Source organism: Girardinichthys multiradiatus, chromosome 21 (assembly GCF_021462225.1).
Source record: "Girardinichthys multiradiatus isolate DD_20200921_A chromosome 21, DD_fGirMul_XY1, whole genome shotgun sequence".
NCBI classification, from domain to species: Eukaryota; Metazoa; Chordata; class Actinopteri; order Cyprinodontiformes; family Goodeidae; genus Girardinichthys; species Girardinichthys multiradiatus.
The window spans coordinates 22,725,051-22,746,627 of NC_061813.1; the positions used below are offsets into that span (position 1 = coordinate 22,725,051).

The window sequence follows — 21,577 nt, forward strand, 5'->3', positions numbered from 1 at the left end:
GAGAAGCCTCACTAAGGGTGAGATCAGTCATTATGGGCCTGTAATCCCACTCATGATTCAAGGGCCAAACTCACTAATGGATTTCAGATACTTACTAAATCATTCACAAAGGTTCAGATTTGGTTGAAATTATGTGGTTGATTGTGAGAGAAACTGATGTGTTTTACTGCTGTGAAGTCTCCACAAACTATTTCAAAAAGAGTGGATATATTTTAATGAAGATATTTTTGACATTTGTGTAAAAATATATATATACGTCCACAGCCTTGTAAAAGTCTTCACGCCCCTTAAAGTTTTGGCATGTGACAACTTCGAAATACATTGTATTTTATTGGAATTATTTTTGATGGATCAACACAAAGTGTTGAATTATGGAGTGGAAAGGAAAGGAAAATGTTAAAAGGTTTTCCATGTTTTGACAAACAAAATTTGAAAAGTGTTGTGTGCATATGTATTCAATGCCACTGAGTCAATAGTTTTTAGATCCACCTTTTCATGCAGGCATAGCTGTAAACTTTGTTTGGGTATGTCTCTGTTGTCTTTTTGCTAGAACAAATATTTTGGATGAATACCATATATGAACATTATTTTCAAGTATTGACACAGATCATCATTAGATTTATGTCTTGGACATTGATTAGGCCATTCAAACACTTTTATAGACCTAATTCTAAAATGTTAATCTAAATTTTCTTTTAGGATTGCCCTGTGTTTAGCTCTATCTATCATCCCATCAACTCTATTGCATCTTACCATGTTTACTAAAAATACATGTTGTCCAGGTCTAAACAGAATTTAAGTCTTGTCACATCTTTGAATGCACTCCCTTTCTGCATAGTTCGAATCAATTGGAATCAATGGTGTCGATTTCAGTCTTCTGCTGCTTTTATTTTACTTTTATCTTGTTTTTTCACATTTAACTTACTATCTGGAAAATAAAAATTGTAATGCTCAGACATGTTTTAAAAATTTGTTGACCAAATCATTCAGATAATAGGTCATGCAAATAGTTTTATTTCATGTTATAAGCATCCAGGATGCCGAGGCGAGTAAAGAGTCTAGATAGTGTAAAGTTTGATTAAGAAATGTTTTTATAGGTTCTTGCTGGGAAATTTGAGATGTAGTTGTAGCAGTGGTGCACACATGCAGTGTACATGCCATGTGAGAACTCTGGTTGCTAAAAAGGGGGAATTTTTCAGCAAGTCCAAAAGAATCTGTGGCAGCCTGGCTCAGCTGGCGATAAAATTACACATACTACAGTGTTAAATGCATAGTAAGAAGATGTAAGGGGTTTAATTTCTCCGTGGTATTGTGTCGTCAAATGCCATTGAAAGAGAATACAGGTGGTGTAGAGTAAGGCATTCCCACAACTTCCACCATATTTCACTGTGGGGAGATAATGTATAGGGTGAAATGTAGTGTTAGTTATCTGCCATGCAAAAAGATGCCAATAAAACACATTGAAGTTGTAACATAATGAAATTTGAAAAATGTTTAATATTGCAACTTATTGTATGACAGTTAAACTTTTAACACTGCAAAATTATTGAAAGGTTTTGATATTCACTTAAATAGGTTGCTTCAGATGTTTGGAAAGACGCTGCAATTATTTATCTTAACTCATGTTTTCTATACTGTTTAATTGAAAAAGGTCTTTAATGAGATATTATCAAAATATCAACAGAACTGCTGCATAAGGAATGTTAAATAATCATTTTAGTAGTAAAAAGAAAACTCTTACTACTGAGAACTATAAGGCTAAACCCCTGAGGACAGTGGGGGCTCTAAAAGAACGGGTGATTATGATGACTGTGTGGATAGGGGGATAAAGAAAGCAAAGAAACAGAGGCAGGATGAAAGAGTGCGTTAGTCCCATGTGATGTGGCCGCAGACGTAGCGGGTCTCAGCGTCAGCCTGGCCTAGCGTCGGGTTTCCCCATGCCGGAAGTGGCGCGTTTCCCCTGGCGACAAGCTCTTCCTGCAAAATAAAGAAATCATTAGAAAGATGACAGCTGGGCCAAGCCAACACAAAGCCCAGGGGTAGCTAAGCCTCAGAGATCTGCCACCCAGCATTAGCTAGCTGCGTTCGGCTTCATCAGCATCCCCTTCAGAGGGTAAACAATGCCTCTACCAGGTGGCGCTCTGCAAGATCCTGCACCTCTGTGTCACAGCTTATCTCATTTCTAATTTTTCTTTTTTTTATCTCTGATCTGAATCTGCTTATTTTACACTCTGCATCTCTCTTGCACACATCCCTTGAGTTCTCCCTCTCCCAGTCCCAGAGGATGGTAAGATGGGGATTTCAGCCTGCAGACGGAGAAATATTTTGACATGTTAACCCCAAATCATATGTGATGAGTACAGAGCTGATGGCTCGAGGCTCAGGCAGTGACCCCTGGCAATCATGGCGTGTGGCAGCCACACTGGGGCCTCCACAGCATGGCCTTCTGGGAACACACCGCGCCACATTTCAGCCTCGATTGCTCCCAAAGCATTTCCTCCTCAAACCATCGCTTACGTCTGTCTGCCAGCTGATCATAGCAAAAAAGGGCCAAAGGATTTAAACATGCATTAAGGGAGCTCTCCTAAAAACCATCAGCACTTGACCTCAGCTGAAATGGTTACACTGTAAGGAGGATATTTGAGGCTAATCTCAAAAGATAGTGTCATCTTTAGCTTAATGGTCTTAAAAATAGGATGACTTGTTACATCCCTTAAAGGAAATGATACTGTACTTTAGCTACGTATTATGGAGGCAGACAACCAGATATGCACGTTTTTGTTTTCCTTATTCACATAGCTATGGAATATTAAAGGAATCATTATGGATTAAGGAAATTACTTCCTCATATGTACTGTGAAGGAATGTTTGTTCATAACTATGAAAGTTAGGGATTGTTATTATAGCTTGACATTATGCTTGGAAGCTCAGTTGAACAGCTAGCATAACACAATCAAAGTTTAACAAAAAGCCGTGATTTCTCAGAAAAGTGAACCACTTCTTCAAGATAGATAGGAAAAGGACAACTGCTTTATTAGTTAACCTCAGAACAAAAGCAAAAGACCTTGTGACGATGCTGGCTGAAGTAAGACTCACAGTGAAAGGAGTCCTGTACCGTGGACTTAATTGCCACTCAGAAAGGAAGGAGCTATTTCCCCAAGACCAACATAGAACACCAAATTACAGTTTGCAAATGCACTCAAGAACAAACAGCTTAATTTTTAGACACATGATCTGTTGGAATAGCCAACGATAAGTCCAGAAATAAATATGACAGAAAATCTGTGGAATTACCTGAAGATGGCTGTAAACAAGAGATATCTTTTTAGATTCTGAGATTTGGAGAACTTTCGCAAGGTAGTGGGAGTAAAGTATTACATTAATAGACTGAAAGCTGTTTTTAAATCAAATGGTGCATAAACAAAGTATTATTTTGAAGGTGTGCACAATTATTCAATAAGCTTGTTGCAGCTTTTTTATTTTTTATTAATACATTGGTTGTTCAGTTAAATAGTACAGCGTATGTGTCACATTCATTGTTCTAATTCTTAACATCACCAAAACCTGGTCCAGAATCTGGTAATTTAACAAGGGTATGGAAACATTTTAACATGAAATTTGTTTTTGTGGTTTTTGTGATAAAAGAGAAGACTGAATGATGTCAGTCCTCCCATTTAAGCTTTTTCTTGAAGTTGCAGAGCTGCTGGGTTCTTTTGATTGGCCACTACATGCTAAAACAGTCGCAGACAACTTATAGAAATGCTAAGAGTGCAATAAACATGTCTGTGTGTGCTGTGCTGTGCTGTGCTGTGCTGTGGGTAGAAACGATAATCAAAACATGACACAACCTCGCAGACACCTCCAGGTGCCACGGCTCGGTTGCTATGAGGATTAGGAGTGACATAGGTTACCACCTGCTAGCGCTCACTCATGGAGATTAATGTGGCTGCAAGAGCAAGACACAAAAAAGCACACACACCAACACACCCATGCTAGACTGCTGTCCCCTCTAATGGGGACTGATAAAAGACAGGCTCCATCTCTCACAAACAGGGCAGACTGGGCTGCTATAGGTCAACGCCACTGCAACCATTACCTCGTGCTGCTGCATGTTTGGCTAGCGGGCTCAGAACTGGGAAACAGGAGGGATTCTCTGGCTAGAGTTGGTTTCAATACTCAAATCTCAAAACTGTCACAAAAAATTGATGGCTGCATGAGGCCACAAGGTTTTATCTGTAGTGACTGGTTATGAAAATATTTTTCAGTGAATCACCGTAGCTGACAGTTAAACAGATGTTGGCTGCTTCTGCTGTAAGTCCAACACACTAAAACAGAATCAAAACTCAGACAAATGACATGATAAAACAGGGGCCACCAGGTCATACATTCGCCTTTGACCAAACAGAAGATCCTGATTGACGGACAGATGAGTAGGCTGATAAAAACTGCTCTGTGGCTGTTGACACTCTGTAGCTCATTTCCATTGCTGATGTCTGAGCCAGAGGCCTTTGCGGTCACGTCTCAGACTTATTTACACATACAAATTAGGCTGAAGGCAGAGTCAGACGTTGCTCCGATAGGAAAGATTGCCAGGATCTACATTTGACAGAAACTTCCTTTACTGGAAGCTGTGTCTTTTCCAAACTTCCCTCTTTAGTTCATACAACTATTAATAAACTGACTTCTTATGTAACTGAAATTGTAACAACAAAAGGTGTTAATAGTGTATTTACAGGGCTGTGTTAAATAATACATAACAATTGAAAATATATGTATGTCTGGGTCATTTTAGTAGAGCCTTTAAAATTTAAGATGTGATGATATTGTTTACTACAATACCTAAAGTAGCAGATGGTTTGATCCAAAAAACATCGGGGAAGGTATCAGTGGAGAGTGTCTGAAAATGTCTTGCACTTCAAAAATCTTGGGAAGCAATTAGGTGGATAATACATCTATTACTGCCTATTATGAGCCTTTTTAGGCATAGACTGTGGAATAAATGATAGAGCATCCCATTGTGGATGTAAATGTATTTAGTGCTGGTCACAGGGCAGAAAACAAATCATTGGCAGCAATAGATTACAATTTTTTCAAAACTCAGAATAAATAAGCATTTTACCTCCACTTATCCATATTGGAAACTGATACATTCATTCAAACTGATTTGCTGGAACCTTTTAAAATTTTCTCTGTAAAGCTTAATGCATTTGTCCAATCAAATTCTATGCTATCCTCTAGTGCCCTCTTGTCCTGATATGGTCAACTTAGGTTCCAGAGTAGACCTAAAACACAATGGCATAACATTAAATTCAAGGTAGCAATTCAAAACAATCAATAGATGGAATGTTTTGTGTGGTTAAGGACTCAACAACAGACTGGAGTTAGGCAGGACCATCCTGAAAAATGTTTAAATGAATTAAATACAAAATTTTAAAGTCAGATGTACTATATATCCTGAGTGATATCAGTTATTAAGAAAAAAAAAACTTTTCAAGGCTACCTTGTGCTTTGTGAAAATTTAACTTCAACCTCTTACATACACACACATTTTCTGGAATACGGACTTCCTTTTCACAAGTCACATCCAACTGACAAGATGAAGTAGGCTAAAATATCCCAAAAAACAGCACATCATTCCCCAATCTGAATAAATTTAAGAACATAAAAGTTATTGATATCTATCTAGAAAAGGTTGCAAAGCCATTTCTAAGACTTTGGAACTCCAGTTAACCCAAATAAGAGTCATTATCAACAGAGCCTTCCCAGAAGTGGCTAGCCTACCAAAATTACTCAAAGAAAACACTGATGACTCACCCATGAGGTTATGATTTAACAACAAGAAAGAGACTGGGCAAAAATGGCATCTATAGAGGTGTTCCAAGTCCAAATGTACTGCTAACTAAAAAGAACATGAACACGGCCTTTTACACATGTTGATGATCCAAAAGATTTATGGGGAAATGTTCTGCGGATTAATAAGACAAAAGTGGAACTTTTTGGAAGGTTTGCATCCCATTAGAGAAGAAAACTAATATAGTATTTTAGAAAAAGAACATGCAGTCAAATGTGGAGATGCCAGTGTGAGGGACTGGAATGCTTTGCTGCTTAAGTTCCTGGCCAGAAAATCTTGAAGTAAATATTCCAGCCAACAATTTCTGACCCTGAGCTCAAGCACACTTTTGTTATGCAGCAGGACAGTGATCCAAAGCACACAAGCAATGAACCTCCAATTGGCTTAAAGAGAATAACAAGGTGAAAGTATTGGAGATATGTAGTCAAATTTACTTAAATCAAATTGAGATGCTGTAGCATGACTAAACAGGCAGTTAGTGCTTGAAATCACTCCAATGTAAATGAGGGGGGCAGCTTAGTTTGGATTGGGTTTTTTTCTCCTCACGAATGAAATTATTTGAAAACTAAACTGTGTTTAATACCTTCGTTATCTTTGTCAGATACAAGAATGTTCAAACTTTTGCTTAACTCCAGAGTTAGACAATCGGTTTTCATAATGCCCGATAGCCTCAAGCAGTTCCCTACCTGTGTGTTTCCAGAACTCTGCCTGTAAAATACATTTTGGACGGTAAGCTCTTAATGACGAGAGTATGATGAGTTAAAGCAGACACCCTCCTTTTACCCACTAAACTCTTATAGATTCTGGACAAACAAAAATCCATTGCAAATGGGTGTCTTTCTGGGCCGAAGCATTCACATAGTACTATTTGTTTGGTCTGTTACAGAATTACTGCAGGGATAAACCAACCTCCTCCTTTTTTCTCCTTTATTTTCCCTTCTTTTTTCAGGTTCCTATAAGGGATTTTTATGTGCTGTTAGAGGGTATTCATTGTTAAGCTTTTGCTCCTATTAAAGGAACAATCTGTTTACTGGGCTCTAAATGGTTGGGACTTGAAAAACATTGTCATCACAGTTAAGCCCATGAGAATGATACAAAGAACTTAATAGCAATGAATAAAGATCCATAGACATGAATAAGTGCCAGTTTTGAACACTACCACCAATTTGTGGATTGGCATGTTATTCTATGGAACACATTCCCTTCAGAATTTAAGGAAGTGCATTATTTTCTAATGACTTAAAGTAGTTAGCCAAACATAGACCATCTGCCAGAGGATCTTTGGTTTTCTGTAGTGCTGTGTGTTTAGTTTAGAGAGCTGATCTGATTTCAGCTTAATGTAGAAGACCAAACCCTTCATTCCATAGTTATGAAAATAAGCTCATTCTGGTTAAAATGGACAGTAATGCTTAATTTTCTGGAAAACTTCCCTCTATCAGCTAAATTCAAGAACTGAGGAGCAACATAATATTTACAAGGATTTTTTTTTTCCCCCATTTTGTATAAACCAACTGCAGAACTCTAATACCTGCAACAATGATTCCAATGATTAAAAGCAATACGACTGGAACTGAAAGGAACGCTTGTCACAGTGCTGTCACGCCATGGATGCATCCATAATGGCAAACGACAACAATAAAGCTTTCTTTTGTGGAACAGCCCCATGGGCCTAATGCACTTATTCCAGAGTTCCCTTTTTTTCACCTTCACATTTTTCACATTGCACAAGAAGCAGGAGAAGGTAGGGCAAGACAAAGATCGGAGGTGCATAAATAGCCTTCAGGCCTCAGGATGTATTGTTTGGTCTTTTGTATTGGAGGCTGGGAATCACCCTTAGGGATGAGGGTGGAGAGGCGCAGGGATGTTAAGGAACAAAGTCCAGGTGACGTTCAGGTGTCAGTGTCACCTATTTAGGGTACAGAGCAGTCGGATCAGTGACAGAAAATGCTGCGGGCTCTTGGACTCTGTCCATGCTGACGTGATCCTCACAGGGAGGAGCAGAGTCAGAAAACCTTAAGAAGACAATATGAATTGGGTGTAAGCCCCTATCTATTGCACTTTGTAACTGATGGTGGTTCTTTTAGTTTATAAATGTGAAGGTGCCTTTGTCTGTGTATACAGTCATGTGAAAACCCCATTAAATATTCTCTTCCTTATTATGAAGTGTTCACATACTGATGTTTAGCAAGATTTTCATGGGTGCAACATAAATACTCAACTCTGCTGCCCAACCCACGAATGTATTTTCCCTATACTGGTTAAGAGGAAATAGACACGCTTTTAAATGGTAGTAGATTTGTTGCCAAGGAGCACTGTTACAGCAAAGAAAGAAATCAATTAAATACAAATATCCTTACTTATTGTGCTAAGTTTATTCATCCACTCAGTGACTTCAGTTGAAGTTTGTGGCACGCATTGTTTCGAGGTTGTATCCAAAAGTAATATAAATTCATCCAAACCAAGCACCAAAAAGTAAAAATTTTAAAGTGAAAAGAAGTTGATTAAAAAAGATATTTTAGCTACTTTGTCCAGACCATGATAGGCAGCAGATAATTGATTCAGATTACAATGTGCAATCCTACTTTTGCCTTTGTCTCACTCAGGTGTGACGTTTTTTCTGTGTTGAGGTCTTGGCTGGGCCTTCCCTCATTCACCATGGTGGTCAGCCATTTTCCAATGACGAAGTGGGGTCTAGAGCAATGGATCCATTTAGCAGTAATATTTCTTAATGGAAACAGCCTAATTACAACCGCAAATAACCACAAGCCTTCACAAAGGATTAAATATACAACCGAGGAAAAAAGGCAGGGATACATTTTCCAAACGATGAAAAAAAAAAACATCTGCAGTTGCTAAATAAAAAAAAAAAAAAACAGAGTCTGGCCAAAGGCTTGTTGGGATTGAGAAAAATGCTTTGTCACTCTAGATTTCACAGCACTGGTTTGAGCAACATTGTTGCTGGTTTGGATTTCAAAACCCTCGGCTTCCACGGAGAAAAACAAAAATATTTGTTTTGTGGTTTATTGTGTTTTATTATGGCAGCGAGATGAGATACAAGCTGAAACCTGGAAAAAGTCAAATGCAGCTGCTGAAGTCAACAAAAAAGGCCACTGTCTCTGACAATCATGAATAAGCCATGACTTAATCGTACTTTAGGAAAGATTTGTGATTTTGATTACTGATCGGGGCTGGTTTGTTCACTTTTAATCTTTTGATTGTGTTACTCAGATACAGATTTCAGAGGGAAACGGGGAGTTTTTATCTTTTTTTCTCAAAGGATTTTCTCTACTTAGCTTGCTCTGTTTTTTGTAATCCTTTGTTACGGGACAGATGATCTCAGCCATAAAGCACAAACTGCCACTTCCAAACAAATAATTGCATTCATCCTGTTAGTAATTTTACTTAAGGACTGAATAGAAAACCAAATCCAGGGGTATTATTCCTGGGTTTGGTTGCCGGCAGGCCACAGTTAGTGGTAGGTATAGTGAAATGAGTTCACTACGGACTCCTGATTGTGAATGAAGGCCTGCAATCATCACTCATCAGCAGCCGTTAATCGCCTGTCGCTGCTCCCAGCTAGCACCACTGACTGCTATAGCTGATTCCTGAGTTCCTATTGTCGTTAGAACAGCGGGTGATCTATTTTGCCCAACATGTTCTCCTACCTTTACACCACCCCTTTGGCGCTGTTAGAAAATGGAACTACAACAAAGGTTTTCCAAGAAAAGAAGCCAATGTAAGAATGGTCCTCTATTTCTACATCTACCATAATAACACAACTTGCAGTGCTGTGACTAGTGCTGGTTTTGTTTTTTTGACTCACTGAAATGATTCATCTTGTTAAAAAATATATAATAAAAATCTAATCTGATTAAATACAAAACTGCAGTTTGTCTTAAACCATGATTTTATTTATTAAGTGAAAAAAGCTATCCAAATACATGAAAACGCATTTTTCCCCCTATGTTAAATGATAAATTATTTGTGATTTAGTATTTTATTGGTATAATTTCACTAGCTACACTCAGTCGTAATTACAGCCAAACCTGTAGAATCAAAAGAATCCCTTAAAGAGGACATATCTGACAACACATTATGCCCTAATTTAAAGAAATTGACATATATCAGTCCGGAAAGGGTTAGAAGGCCATTCCACATTGAGAGCTGTTATCCACAAATGTAGAAAACATTGAACAGTGCCCGGCCAACTAAAGTTACTCCAAAGGAGCCTTTAACGACTGATCTAGCAGGTCACAAAAGAACTCAGAGCATCTAAAGCACTGCAGGCCCTACTTGTTTTAGGTTAGGTCTGTGGTTCTTGATTCTGCAATAAGAATGAGACTGGGCAAAAGAACATCAACAGAGGAGTTCTAAAGGTGAAAAGCACTGCTCACCTGAAGGAACATGAAAGCCCATCTCACACAAGCCAAAAAACGTCTTGATGATTCTCAAGACTTTAGAGAAAATATTCTGTGGACTGTTGAGACAAAGTGGAACCTGTTACATCTGGCTTAAGACTTACACATTATTTCAGAAAAAGAACATCATACCAGCAGTCAAACATAGCGGTGGTAGTTTGATGGTATGGAGCTGCTTCACAACCTGGATGAATAAATAAGAAAATGAAAAAAGAGACTTTTGTTTTTTCTCGGATTTGAAAATCTGAAACATGTAAGTGTATCACAAAGACGGTGAATCAAACTTTAAGAGGGGAATACTTTTTTACAGCAACGTAAATGTGGCAGAACCTTGACGTTAGAAGATTATTTTTAACACTGGAAAAAAATTCACATAATCATCTCTATAAAAGACATCCGTCTCTGATTTTGTTTGGTAAAATGAATCCGGGCTGGACGGCCAGCCGTAATCAATCCAGCACTGTTTAATTTGCTGTCAGCTTGCATAGCACAGAGCTGTCTGTCTCGCTTTGTTGGCTTTTGTTGACAAATGCTCGGCTGACTTGAAAAAAAAACTCAAATTAGGCAAATCCCTCCTTCCTTAGGTCTTCTGATGAGAGTTGTGCTGTATAATAAAACTCAGCAAGGAGCATCAAGAATTTTACCCATTCATTTTCCATCTTAAATTGTATTTCACGGTGTCTATAATCAAAAGACAAACAGCGTCACAGATTGGATTTGTGTTTTTGTCCTTCTCAGCACACCTGGACTTGTCTCAGCTCTGCACCTGCCTGACTGCTTTCAGAGTAAACATCTCCTGACCTGTCATTTACATGTGGGTCCAATCCTATTCAAATGCCTCCATCTAGCAGAGGACCATTTCAAAACAGACACCACGCTGACCTAGAATTATGCACCGATTTGGATGAGGTCTGAGCAGATGCAAAAATTATAATAATCAAATTAATGCCACTGCCAATAAACTTTCATTGGTAAATTGTATCAACTTCTGGCATCACTTTTTCATATTTTGTTCTTTAAACATTGCTTGAGCTCAGTCAGATTAGGTAGAGGGTGTGTATGAACATCAATTTTCAAATCTTGCCACAGATTTAATTGGATTTATGTCTGGACTTGACTGGGCCATTATTACCCATTCTATTATAGCGCTGACGTAACTGACAGTTATGTTGTCCTGCTGGATGCATTCACGATGATGCATATTTCATTTTTTGTTTCACACACAGCTTTTGCATGAATGCCAAAAAGTTTAATTTTGGTTTGACATGACACAGTACCTTCTTCCATATGTTGGCATGTTCAAAGCTTAGGATATTTTTTTATTTGCTAACCGAGCTTTAAAGTTCTCCCCTCACCAGTCTAGCGTACTCCTCTGTCCTTATGGTGGCTGTTGTTCATTAATGTTCTGTAGCAAACCTCTGAGGCCTTTTACAGAACATATGGATCTGTGCTGAAATTAAATTACATGCAGGCAGACTTTGTTTAATAATTAGGTAACACCTGAAAGCATTTAGTTGCACTAGATGTTATTTAGAGGTATTAAAGTAAAAGGGGGTGAATGCAAATGCACGCCACACTACTCAGACCTTTCTTCTATGTAACAATTGTGCACCATTTTCAATTAGTCTATCTCATAATATCTCGTGGAAATACTCCTAAGTTTATGGTTGTGGAATGACAAAATGTAGAAAAGTTAAAGGATTAATACTGTTTACACTGCTGTTGCAGCTTAGTTGTTTTTTTGCCTGGGAGACTAAGTCTTTAATATAATCTTACTCCTTATTTCCGCCATGTGGGAGATTACAATTGGGGCAACAGAAAAGCGCAAATAAATAATCCTCCAATGCAGGATGCTTAGACTGGAATACCAGCATGCTTAACTATAAACCCACCAAGAAAATAACATGAGTCACATGAAATAGAGAAATGAGTAAAAGACATAAGGCTGCCAAAAAGTTCTTGATCTCCAGTTTTATGTTTATAGAGTGGCTCATGGATAAATTGTCAGTCTGGAGCTGTGCATTATATGTAGCTATGAAGATTAATCTAAACATTGCCAGGTAAAAGTCTTATATGATGCCAAGCAATTAAATCATGGGGAAACATACCTTGAAGCTGTAATCTTATTCAAAGAAATGAGCTGTTTATGTTAAGCGCAATGAAGACAAACTAGTACAGTGGCCACTCTTTCCTGTGAAAGCGATCACATCTTTACGGCTCCCATCGCTGCTCTTTACAGATCTGTTTCCCAGAGGTATTTGATGAGGAGAGCCAAAGCAGGAGGAAGTGTGGGTCTGCAGCCTGCATGTTAACAATGGCTCTTCTCAGACCCCCGGCCTAAGCCCAGCCAGTCATGAAACACCATGGAGTTGTTATTGACCTCAAGGTTAACTCTCCTCAGGTAAGCTTGGGAGATAATGGACAAAGAGCAGTTCTTTTACAGGTGGAGTGACACGGCATATCCGCGCCGCACAGCTCCTCTCGCATTGACAGATTTTCTAATTCACTGCAGATTCCCATAAAACTGGGTGGCCAGGGCCTGCCCTGTCCAACAGAGGGCCCATTCATGCTGGGTGGGATAGGGGGCCTGGCCAAATTAACCTGGATTAATTTAAAAGAGCAAAAGGTCTTTACATCCGAATAAAAAGGAGATCAATAAATAAAATGTCCAGGTCAGGATGTCAAGCTGCGGCGATGATCGACTTGCATACAGAGAGTTACGATACTTGGCTCATACAGGGCTCCAAAAAAAAAAAATGAGAAGGAGCCTTAATTACTTTATTCTGAGGAAGAGAAGTGCTTCCATCGCTCTCTCTTTACATGGTAGAGTTGTGCTTCTATAAACACACTCATGTCAGTAAAGAATGCTCATTATTTCTCTCATCTGGCCTTAGGATTAGTTACCTCAACAGAAAAGTCATCAAAGAAACCACTCAGAGATGTTTGTATTCCACACTAAGAATAATTACTTAAGTGTATGATTTATGTCTCACAGGATTTTCCACATTTTTTCTCAATTTTTATTAAGATTGAAGGTATTTAAGAAAAGATTTATATTATCTAATATTAAAAAAGTACTGCCATAAAAAAAAAAAAAACTTTATTCTCCATTTGTGTTAGAGCGGCTCAAACTAAACCTGAACCACATCATGTCATTCACTACATGATCAATTATCCAGTAAGGTCAGCCTTGCACAGAGTCCATTTCATCATGCAGCCATTAATATCTAAACAGTGTCTGCCTGGAGATGACATGCAGGACAATGGAAAGAGGGCCTCAGAAATTACCAAGTAGTCTTACCCCTAGCTGTAAGCAAATTAAAGAGACATAAAGACACAGGGGCCCAAACTTTACAGGATGTCAAGCAGGTGAGAGAGAGATTTTCTTTAAGCTTGGTTGTATTTGTAAATCAAACACTACACATATATTGATTGGGTACTTGCATCTTTGACGATAGTTTTAGTAAGATGCAACAGGTGCAATGTTCGATTTGATTTTGGTATGCTAATTGTATGCATCGTAGTTGCTAAACTAACCTCTCTCACAGAAAAGTTAGTTTCAACTGAAGCATTGAAAATAAATACATTTTAAGATTCAGGAAAACATCTGTAAATCATGTAGAAATGCCAGAAAGCATAAACCGAAATGTGAAGGCATCTTCATTTGATATGGAATGAATTTCATACTTTTTGATTAGTTATTACAAGTTTGATAATTTGTATTAACTGTTGTAAAAGAAAGTTGTTCTTCTAAACTGAGCAACATTTCAGTTGCCACACTAACTGCCTGCACCATGGCAACTAAGCTAGCCTGTACAAAATGACTCACAAAACCACAAAATATGACATTATACTGTATATAGACATATATAACTATTTTTTTTTATTAACTGTATTGAAAGTCCCTAAAATTTTAATGTTTTATTTTCCGAGAAGATTTTTTTCTATCAACAGTAAATCTGCCTATTTACATACATGGGACAGGGAATAACATATACGGAAGCGATAAAGAAAGTGATCAAATACTGCTGCTAATTTTTGACAGGCTCAACTAATACTTCCCAAACATAAATTCAATTTATATATATAAACAGGAGAAACGTCTAATTCTTTTAGATTTTGTTTTTTGAAAACAAACCAAAAAAAAAAATAACAGGGGAAAACTTTAATCACTAAAACTATATTTTAAGGGATTAAAAACATAGAGAGTTTCCCATATGTGATGAAGAATGAAGGTAATAATATGTTTCTTATAAAAATGGCAAAACTATGTTCATATACAATATTTCTGTGGAAATCTTAAAAAGAGTTTTTCAGAGGGTTTAAGGGACACAGTTGGTGCACAAAATGAAGGGTCACATGTTTTGTTTATTTTTTATGTCAACTGTTGCCATATATGATAAAACTTCAGTTTACAGTTTATAATCAAGTATACAGTAAACTTGGAAAAAGATTGCCCACCCTCTGTCAGTCTCTGATGGTGGTAGCAGTAGCTAAAACATTAGACAGTGTTCTGGTTGGTAGTATACATGTATGTTCAGACATCTGTTTAGCAGCTTTTAACTGATGAGTTTTTGTTTTTGTTTTTGATGAATCGTTGATTTCAATATGTTTTATGGTTCACATACAAACACAAAGCATTAATTGTTTCTGTTTTTTACCAGATCATCGTAAAAAGAATCATATTTTTAAAAACTGTTTTTTTAAGCACTGTAACATTGTTATTAATTTTAAATTAAGCGCAGAGGTCATTAAAGATGCAATATCTATCAATTTAGAGCGTATATAAAAGACAAAAACACAATCAATTAATTTGTCAATTAATTTTGATTTATTTAAACATTTATATTTACATATATATTTATTCTGAGAGATAAATTCCTGTTAGGACCAACAGGTTTGGTCCTGATTATACTTCCTTGTACATGCCGCATTTACTACTAAGTTTTATAAATCTACCTTACAGTAGACCTTGCCTCATGTCCTTGCGTTTTGCATGTTGATCAATGATTGTGCATATACAACTCGTTTTGTGCAGATACTCCTTTTTTGTAACTTATTTTTGTAATTCTGCAGGTGTATTTTTATTGCTTCACATTATTTTCTAAGTAAAAAATATATAAAGGAATTTGCAATTGTTGATCTTTCCCCTCAGCTATCAGTCTTGTGATGCCCACAGTGACTTTGTAAACGAAATACCACAGTGGTTGCTGCCAGCAGGATACTTCCTCAGATTAGCAGGGCTGTTTACACAGTCCCCTGGTAATCTGGGCCACAGGGGACATACCTGTACTGTGTCAGAGGCTGAGCTAGAGTTACACAGTGTAACCAACCACGATGTCCAACACCAGAATAAGATCTAGAGAGTCCAGGGGGATTGGCCGGGATTCAGCAGAGTTGGCACTGGGTACAGCCAGTCTTGTCTCCCTTTGGCAGAACAAGGGGAGGAAAGGAGAAGTGCTGTGTGTTTTGTACGCACATTTTTTTTTTCTATTGTTGTTTTTTAACACATATTTTGGTAGTTAGTTGTGGATATACACTTAGGAAACACTGTTGACACATATAGGCACACAAAGGCAAAGCTTTCCATCATTCTAAAACAGTTAACTATGATTAACGATCTTAGACAATTAATGCACATAGGTAGGACAACTAGCCTCTATGTGCAGTGACAGGAAGTGGATTTAATGGAACTGAAGGGAAGAATAATAATAGATAGCTGCCATGTTTGAACTGCAGGTATTATGATCAGGTATGCACGCGCACAAATACAAACACACCACTGTGTGTACATGCACTCACAAATGTGTGTGAGCATATATTCCCTGGTCTTTCTTCTTGGTGCCTCTCTCTTTATCCCTCAGCTGCTTCCCTCTACAAACACATGTCTGGGGACAATAGACGGGGATGCTCACCATCTGCTCACCTGCAAACCAAAACACACAAGATGCCACTTTTAACTAAGGTACATTTGGAAAACTATGTCTAGGCTAAAACCCGAAGGATAAACTCTGTGTGTAAGTAAATCTCTGCTGCAGCGTCGAAACAGCATCTGAGCTGATTCAACCCCCTCCCGCCACATGTCCAAAACATTTCATTGCATCTTTATGTTTTCATTACAAAAAAAACAAATTTTTATATTTGATACATTTTACTAAGCGTGTTCAATACCTCTTTCCTGTGTCATTCGGGTTTATTACACAAAAGTAATTTGTTTTGATTTATTTGCATGTGTGGATTGTTTGGGCTGTTACCGACATCTGGTGTAAAGACACTGAATTGGTGCTATATAAATAAACTGAACTTCAAATTCAATTCAAATTCAAAAATACTTTATTGTTCCCCGAGGGGAAATTAGAATAATTAGAATTAGAATTAGAAAGAGAAACTTAACTGAATCAGTTGTCTCATTTGAAATATTTTTAACAAAAAACATTTTTCCTCAATACATTCCTCCTCACTACACAATTCTTGCATTTGAATTTAGCTGATATTAGCAGTTAAGTCTGCAGAAATGTAAGGCATGAAATATTTTAAAGCACTGCTGCAGTTGAACAGAGAGCATGAGCAATATATAATACTACTGCTAATGACAATGATAATGATGCCATCTCACGTACGCCCGCCCACCCTCTTCATAATGGGATAGCAGCGAAAGGGCGTGTTCAACAAGCTGGAGAGGCAGGAGGATGATTCTGGAGTAAATCACTTGTGGAAAGGTGAAATGTGGCAAGCACGAGTCGACCTAATCCATGCCAGACATGTGCAGAACACCAGAGGAGCAGGTGCAAACAATTGAAGCAGCTGTCAGTGAGCTGCCGTGATCTCTTTTGATATCTTAATTGTTAGTCAATCCAACAGCAATTTTGGCAGCATTGCTGTCAGCCCCAGGACTTGCCCTCTCTCAGCTCCCATCTGTCAGGGGTGCTCTGGTTCTTGCTCTCCCTTTCGTAACCAAGGGCCCATCTCCTCTGGATGTGTGTGTCCAGCCTGTCGAGCATCTCAGAGGGAAATCGGGCTTGATTGCTGCCATTTCCGCTCACTTTGGTGGTTTGGGTCGGGGTGCAGGCTTATGCTGATAATTGCCATGGTTCAAAACTACTGGAATACGTCGAGCCTCCAAGCTGAACTGCGTCCCCCCCAACCACCTTGTCTGTTCAATACTCCAAAAACATTGTGATTAGCATAAGAGCAGAGTGCGTGTCAGTACAGATTTAGGCCTACAACCTGACACTCTCCAGAAACCTCCTCACTATGGAGTCGTAAGGACAGGGGTCGGTGGAAGCAACAGGACTCAAGCTCCACAACAGTGGGATCATGCAATCATACAGGATACAGCTCCACAAAGAACATATGGGCTAATCGAGTTCCCAGGCAAATGTAATTCTAAAGAAAAGGTCAAAAAAACATTTTTATGTTGAAAAGCAAGAATACCATTCACACGTACAAATACATAGAAAAAAAACACACATTCACAGACATCCAAGAGGCGTCATTATGAAGAGATAACTCACAGTGCAGTGACAGCGGGGGACCTGCCGGTGCTCATTCAAAGCAAGATGAGTCCTTACTCTCGCCCCGGCCTGATCCTCTCGACAATTTATGTTGCCCCGGTAAGCCATTTCTATTTGAGGGGGTCCTGAGAGGAATGAAAGTCTTAACAGTGGAGTGTTGAGGACACCGGGACATGCAGGGGAGAGTTATGAGTTTTCTCAGCCGAGCGTCCAGCTTTGGGTTTCTGACATTGTTTTTATCTTGGTGAGTGTTGGAAGAGCAGGACTAATAAAAGGTAGCGGGGGCGAGTGGACAGGAGGAAGGATTGGAGGTGGAGTGGGTCGGGGGGTCCACGGGGCCTGCAGGCTTGAACTCCACAGCTGAACCACTGACCCTGAACATCCATCAGTGCGGGAATCAGACAAGACAGGGGCAGGAGTATGTGGCAGGAGGGGGCATGAGTCAGGCTGGTCACTGGGGCCAAAGGGACTACAATGGGTCTTGGAACATGGGAGGGGCAAGTCGCTGGGAATGTGGGGGTACACAGACAGAAAAACTCAGTATACTGTAAAAAGATGGAAACGTTTAAAGACCAAGTTGTCTGGTTAGTACATTATAACAAGGAATTTTGGAGGGTACTAAATATTGGACATTAAAATTTGGATTTTAATCAAGTGTAAATAGAAATTTAATGTTCTAATAACATTAACTATTGCTTACTAATCATTTATAAACTTTTAGACTAGAATTTAATTGAATTTGCTGGCTCCTCGTCGTACTCGTACTCGTTGTCTTCCGCTTATCCGGGACCGGGTCGCGGGGGGAGCAGACTCAGCAGAGACACCCTTACGTCCCTCTTCCCAGACACCTCCTCCAGTTCCTCCAGGGAGAGCCCAAGGCGTTCCCAGGCCAGCCAAGAGACATAGTCCCTCCAGCATGTCCTGGGCCGTCCCCTGGGCCTCCTCCCGGTGGGACGTGCCTGGAACACCTCCCGAGGATAGATGCCCGAGCCACCTGAACTGGCTCCTCTCGATGTGGAGGAGCAGCGGCTCTACTCCGAGCCCCTCCCGGATGGCCGAGCTCCTCACCCTATCTCTAAGGGAGCCACCCTACGGAGGAAACTCATTTCAGCCGCTTGTATCCAGGATCTCGTTCTTTCGGTCATGACCCAAAGTTCATGGCCATAGGTGAGGGTAGGAATGTAGACCGACCGGTAAATCGAGAGCTTCGCCTTTTGGCTCAGCTCTCTCTTCACCACAACGGACCGGCACAGCGCCCCCGTTACTGCGGCAGCCGCACCGATCCGTCTGTCGATCTCCCGCTCCATTCTTCCCTCACTCGTGAACAAGACCCCGAGATACTTTAACTCCTCCACTTGAGGCAGGAACTCCCCTCCAACCTGGAGAGGACGAGCCACCCTTTTCGGGTCGAGCACCATGGCCTCTGACTTGTAGGAGCTGATCTTCATCCCAGCCAATTCACACTCGGGTACAAACCACCCCATCGCATGCTGTAGGTCTTGGCTGGCTCCGTCAATCATTATTCTATTTCGCTTTGTACAGTGTCTAGATGAGAACGACAAGGCTGATAGATTTTATTGTATTATGAATGAATACATGAGTTTAGAAGAAGTTAAGAACCCTGAGACTGAGCTTTTTAATCCCAAGGCAACTGTTGCAAATGAACAGCACATCTTCCCTTCAAATATGTGGATGTCCATGGACATCTTTTTAATGGTTATAGGTTGGCTTAACCAAGAAAAACAAGACAATAAGTAAACAATTTAACTGTTTCAGGTCATAGGTACATTGTTAAAACAAAAGGCACTGTCATCTTTTCTATGTCTATTCAACAACATTTTACTTAGGAGAATATTTATAGTTGTCAGGTAAATAAATAACATTCCACGTGGTTAGAACTGATTTTAAAGGTTTACTAATATTTAGGTATCGGTTATCAAAAGAGAATCTTTTATAGTTTTAACATGGTTTGAGTGGATGTTCAAGTGTGTTTTTTTTTTGGTTAACCTTAACTAATTTCTGCACAGAGACATATATTAAGATCTACCTATAGTAAATTAGCCAATTGTAACAGTTTGGTTTGTCTGAGTGACAGAAAGAAAAAAAAAGGTGTTTCTGAATCAAATCATACACAGGGAAATAGGCATCCAGTTGGTTTGGGTACAACTGTATTTTTTGCAACTTCATTTTTTTATGAAAATGAAGTCAGAATAAATAGCAGAAATTGTTGTTTGACTTGCATGTGCTTCTTTTCACAACTGTAAGTAGAGATACTGTCGTGATAAAAATTAGAAAAATGGTTTAAAAAAAATGTTTCGATACGTGATAAAATTTGTCATATTTGGGAAACTTTACAGTTGGATCTTATCTGACCAGAGCCACTTCTTTCAAGTAAGTAGAGTCCAATTCACACCCTTTTCTAATTTATCATTACATTACAAGGAAATCCGTCTTTATTTTCCCATCTTTTGTCAACTTCAAACCAAAGTATAATCTTAAAACTGGACAAAATAACATGTGTTTAACTCTGTGACATTTTTTCCTTTAAATTTCTTCCATTATTGTGAGATTTTGACTGAGCTCAAAGAACAACTACAACCCTTCCCCCATATGGTCTTTCAGCTGTTGCCCACTACTCACTGTCACTGTGTTCCACATACCCACACACACAATGCACAGCCAAAGGTAGACTGGACACCGACATCCATCCCGCAGAGGAGCCCTGGCCCACAGCCAGCGAACCCTGAACTGGGGCCCCTGTCGCAATGACAGACTAAAAGGAACACTAATGGTTAACGATGAGGAAGAGTCCAGGGAAGACTGTTTTAACGTGATCCAGTTTGGAACTCCATAACACATATTCCAATTTCACAAGCAACCATAGACTGAGCCTTTTGTCGGTGGTATTAGCAGTTAAAGGGGTGACTGTGTTTGTATGCTTCACACTGTGTAAAAGAAAGCTCAGAGGATGAAGACGTGCAGCGGGATACAGTGGCTGGAGGGGGAAGTGAGATAGGAACCAAAAGAGTTTATGGCCCTCCCAGTTAGGATATGGCACTGCAGCATGAACAAATCCATGAGCAAGCAAAACCACTGTTTTAAATAGCAGGTATCTGGTGTCAGCCTGCCCTGAGAGAGGCCTTCTCCATCAATATGTTCCTTTGCCCTTGTCTGCTCCTGATATCTTTATCTTGTCAGGACCTCTGCTGTACGTTCCACCTCAATGGCTTCCGCCTGTGCAGATGGACCCCTGCTGGTCGATCCGCCATGGTTGCTCGAGGCTGGGCTGAGAGCAGAATGGAGTTAGGGCTGGCTGGGGAGGGGAGGGGGTTATTAAGATGTGGTGGGGGTGAGCTGAAGGCAGTCTCATGTCAACCTGTTGTCTGCAGGGGCCTTATTACACAGACGCCAATGGAGAAGCTTTTAGAGGGTAATTAGACCATTAAAGCTAGTCGGGGGAATAAATCAGCACTTGCTACATCCTCTGAATAAATGAGATGTTAAAAAGAGCAGCTATCCGGCTCAGTTACTGTGCGAATGTTTCCTTTTTGTTTTTAGCTGCACAAGAAAACCCCCCCAGAATATTTTCCATAGTTTGCTGATAAAAAAAACATCAATTTTTATCAGGCAAATTTTTTTACAGTGCAGATTTCTATCCCCGGATTTCTAACATGTTGAGACTGACTTGTACAAAGGTCTGGTGGCGAGAGGAAGCCTCCATCGCCCTTTCCTGTAATTTCGAGCTTACCCTGAGATGTAAATGGGAGCAGGATTGTGGGAAATGACAGATGCGG

The 21,577-nt window shown here is 39.4% G+C and overlaps 1 long non-coding RNA gene across 1 annotated transcript; it reads right to left on the minus strand.

Moving 5' to 3' along the window:
- Nucleotides 1-1,547: 1,547 nt before the first annotated feature.
- Nucleotides 1,548-18,042, minus strand: LOC124858459. Its single transcript, XR_007035844.1, has 3 exons — nt 17,784-18,042; nt 16,072-16,195; nt 1,548-1,977 (listed from the first exon to the last, which is right to left on the minus strand). It is a non-coding gene; the product is annotated as an uncharacterized LOC124858459 (long non-coding RNA).
- Nucleotides 18,043-21,577: the final 3,535 nt, after the last annotated feature.